The 4,161-nt window shown below is 38.5% G+C and overlaps 1 long non-coding RNA gene across 1 annotated transcript; it reads left to right on the top strand.

Moving 5' to 3' along the window:
* The first annotated feature begins 1,447 nt into the window (after positions 1-1,447).
* Positions 1,448-3,618, top strand: LOC121650135. Its single transcript, XR_006012218.1, has 4 exons — positions 1,448-1,511; positions 1,602-1,720; positions 2,221-2,307; positions 3,536-3,618. It is a non-coding gene; the product is annotated as an uncharacterized LOC121650135 (long non-coding RNA).
* The last annotated feature ends 543 nt before the right edge of the window (positions 3,619-4,161 follow it).

Genomic DNA, 4,161 nt, shown 5'->3' with positions numbered 1-4,161 from the left:
AACTTTGCACTGGTAGCAAAGACCGCAAGACCGTTGCATCGTGCTTCTGAACCTGGTGACAAAGCGCATAGGCTCGGCTAAATATGACGAGGAGACTGGGTGTCCAAATATCTTGAATATCGAACGTCAAACTAACTTTACCACAGTAATCTGTTTATGTGTTTAGTGCAGGGGTCTGCAACCTTTGCAATCCAAAGAGCCCTTTTCCCCTCAGCCAGCTAAATAAAACTTCTTTAGAGCTGCAAATGTTACGAGACCTTTTCAAAAAGGCAACTTAATATATATTATTAATGAAGAGCCACCATAGGATATTTGTTATTTTTGAAGTACCACATTTTTATTTCTGTTTTTAGGTTTTAAAATAAAGAAAAACATAAAACCTTTATAAAAAGAGGATAAACAGATTTTCTTCTAAGGGATGTAGATATTTGTGGAAAATGATGTAAAAGAAAAAAAAAAAGTCCCTGGTTTCCAACCTAATGACAAGAAGAATAGATTTAAAAAATATTTTAGCCACGTATTTAGAGACATTGTGGAAGGTCCAGAGAGACACTAGCGGCTCCAGAGTTTAGAGACCCCTGATGTTTGTAAACCAAAATTTACTGCATTTTCTTTATTTAGCCGTAGGCCTTCTTTCAAAGCAGACATTTTGCGTGTAACAATGCGATTAATCGCAGCATGTCATGTGATTAATCGCGATTAGAAATTTTAATCGTTGCCCAGCACTAATACACACACACACACACACACACATCTACTCCAGCACAACATTATTCCCTGTCGGACCTGGTTGCAACATACATGGACTACTCCTCTTCTCCTTCCCTGCTCCGTGGCTCCATCTCCAGGAAGATCTGTCTACTCCTCCAAGGCTACCAATAGTAAGACCATTCCTGCTGTTATTCCTTCTTCAAATAAAGTCTGTTAATCCTTCTCCTGTCTCCGACAGGTCCATACGTAAAAGGTAGTGTTGGAACATCTCTAGTTTCTTTGTTGAACCGGCCATGGTGCATCCTGTGTGTTTATCCTGTAAAATCGAGACGAGAAGAAAAGGGAGGTCTCAGCGTCTAGACCCAGCCATGATGACTCCACAAAATGTGTAAATATATGTTGTGCGACTTTAAATTTATTTATATTTTTTTTAAATTACACTGCCAATGAAAAAGTATTTCTTTCCACTTTTGTCAAATTAATTAACACATTACAGAATTAAGTTTTTCTTGAATTTTGGAAAATTTCTGAATTTTCCTGGGAATGAGTTTTGCAAACATTTTAAACCTTGTTTGCATTTGTAAACCCAAAATCCCTTTTTCCTTTATCTTTTTTTGTCTTTGCTGTGGATGCTTTAGTCCTGTGTGTGTATGTATGTAGCGCATGTTGTGGGTGACATCAGCACCTCACCTCACACCAACCCCTCCTGCTGGAAAACAGAGATGACGAAATGTCTGAAAAGCTCAAATCCACACCCAGAGAGACCAGCACCTCACATGTGCATCCTCCTGAAAGAGCAGGTGAGAAACTCACCAGAAACAACACAAGTTTCTCTTTTAGACTCCTTTTAAGTAACACGTTTTTGTCCTGTCTCTGGGATTAAAATTTAGATCTAGGGGAAGACGAACTGTTCAAGTCATCGTTCCTGCACCTGTTCAGCTCGTTTCCTGTGAGGCAGAGAAGTGACGCGAGAAGTTTAGTTCAACCATCTGTGAAAACTTTTTCTGCAGTAAGTCTTTATATTTGTTCTGGGGGTGCTTTAAAGTGTATTTCAGATGCAGACTGTGTCATGTGAATTAGCTGTGATGAAGATATTTATTGGCAGTGAAGTGGTAAAAAGAAAATTAATATGATTCCTGAACCATCAACAGATGTGATGCAAAGAATGACTAAGATGCTGTTTACATTCTGATTTTTTTCACTTTACCCTTACATTTTGTTTTGATTTTCTCCATCAACACAACCCCAGTTTTCCTCCATTTTAGATCGAATTTCCTGATGTCCTGTATTTTCATCCCACTGTGTTGACCACAAGAAGTTCATGACAGTTCTTTGTAATGGCTTTAGAGTCGAATGTGGAAAATTTCCTCGAACTGCTGTGAGCAGAATTCAACAGATCCATTAAGCACTTCTGTTTTCTGTGTCTTATCTGTGCTCAGTACTCTCGCAGTATAACATTTTAATTAAAGTAAATTCAATTAATTTTGTTTACTCCTTTTTTTTCTGCAGGTTGAACCACAATGAAGATGTGTGTATTGTTTTTAATGACCATCTTCCTGTTGCTGAGTCAAGCTCAAAGCGGATCTATTAACACAAGTAAGAAAAACCGGATATTATGTTGGAAATGTATTTTAAAAAAATACAACCTGAGAACCTCCATACATTTCCAGGAGCTTCCACAAATAGAATCAGAATGATTATAACACTTGTGGAGAAAATACATTTTTTACCAAATAAAGTCTTAGGGAAAAACAGCCTTTCAGAGTTTTATTAAGCCGGTCAACCAGGCAGCAAAAATGACAGGAGGTTCAGCTGTTCTGGTCTCAGCATGCACATAGACAGTTATCAGTCATGTCTTCAGCTGTCTGAGCTTTAATCTTCTGTTCGCGGACCTGGAGTGAGACATCTCTGCAACCATATCTAAAGGCCGGCACACATTACAGGATTCTTGAAACCTTCACAGATTTAGAGACCACACACCTGATGGTACCAAAAGACAGAGCACAGAAGATTTTTTCTCTTCTGATCTTATAGTGTGTGGAGTGCACTCCGGATCAGGTTCTTCATGCTCAATATCCCAAATCTGGCACAGTCAAATGAGACCTCAGTGTAAACAAACATGGTGGACAAACAGGAAGACACAATGACGCTGGTTTTTGGCTTCTTACTTTCTTGAAAAACACACAAGCGGAAAAAAAAAAAGCGAAGTTTATGTTTTCAGAATCTAAGAACTGCAGCATTTACGGAGCAGGTTTCAGCAAAGCTGGAGGTGTATTTTATTAACGGTGAAGCTATTGATGCTACTTCGAATGACAAATGGAAAGTCAGTATGACCAACTTCCAACTTCAAAGTACTGGTCTGATGAAACACGATTTTCTCATTGTTTTAACTTGTAGTAACTAATATTTCTAAAGAATGACTTTAAATTGAAGATGGGTGAAATAAACTCGGGGAGGCTGAACTTTTCCACTTTGAGCTGATTGTGACGTGGACATTTCCTGCACATCTAAACGCCTCACTGAATGAAATAACATTCACATTTAGGTGGAACCAAAGTATGTTTAAGTGTTTAAGAAATGACTTCATAGACTTTCTTGGCTTTCCTAATGTCCCAACTGCACCGTGTCACCATGACCTGCATGACTGAAAATCTAAACCAACAGATTTGATACAACCAAACGTACTCTCAAGAAAAGAGAAGATGATATTGTAACGATGTAGTAGTTCTTCATTTGGTCTGTTGCAGTTTGGTAAATTTGAATTATTGGTCTTGCTTTTCATTTCTCTTTTCATGGGGTGATTTTCTCCGTCTGTGTTGCTCAGCTCCAAACATCAATATGTCCTGGTACAGAAGCAGAGGGATCCGACCAGTGGGAAGATTTGGACGAAAAGTCATGGAGAAAAGTGAGCGTCTGGCTTTCATCACAGCCAGATTTTACAGACCAACTTCTGATGCCAGCGTTTGGATCACACACTGAAGATGTCCTGGATAATTGAAAATGTGTGGTGCTTTCATGTTCTTTGTTTTCAGTATGTGGAGTTTACTTATGTGGCATGAGTTGTCTCTTCTGAAGTGACTCGTTTGGTTGTCTTTTCTAAACAAAACTATTAAGATTGGAATTTTTCAGATTTCTGGCAAGCTGTGAAGATAAAATTCCCAAAGAGGAAGCCACATGTATAAAATAACCACAGAAGAGTGTAAATTTATCTGTCATTGTCATTCTTTTTCTCAGATTTACTTTTTTTCTGTAGCGTTTATGGCTCTAGCCAGTTCTGAGGCAGGTTTGCACTGCTTCGTGTTTCGTAGATAAATTTACATTTGCTTCAGGGAAAGTTTCACAAGCTGCGTTTACCAAATAAGTTCTTCTGGCTTAATGACCTAAACTGAAGCCAGGTGTCCACTGGTGCCTTTGATTTGCCTTTAGAAGACTTGAATAAGAAAAGGTGAA

Source organism: Melanotaenia boesemani, chromosome 12, assembly GCF_017639745.1.
Source record: "Melanotaenia boesemani isolate fMelBoe1 chromosome 12, fMelBoe1.pri, whole genome shotgun sequence".
NCBI lineage: Eukaryota > Metazoa > Chordata > Actinopteri > Atheriniformes > Melanotaeniidae > Melanotaenia > Melanotaenia boesemani.
This window is presented reverse-complemented; position numbering and strand designations above follow the sequence as displayed.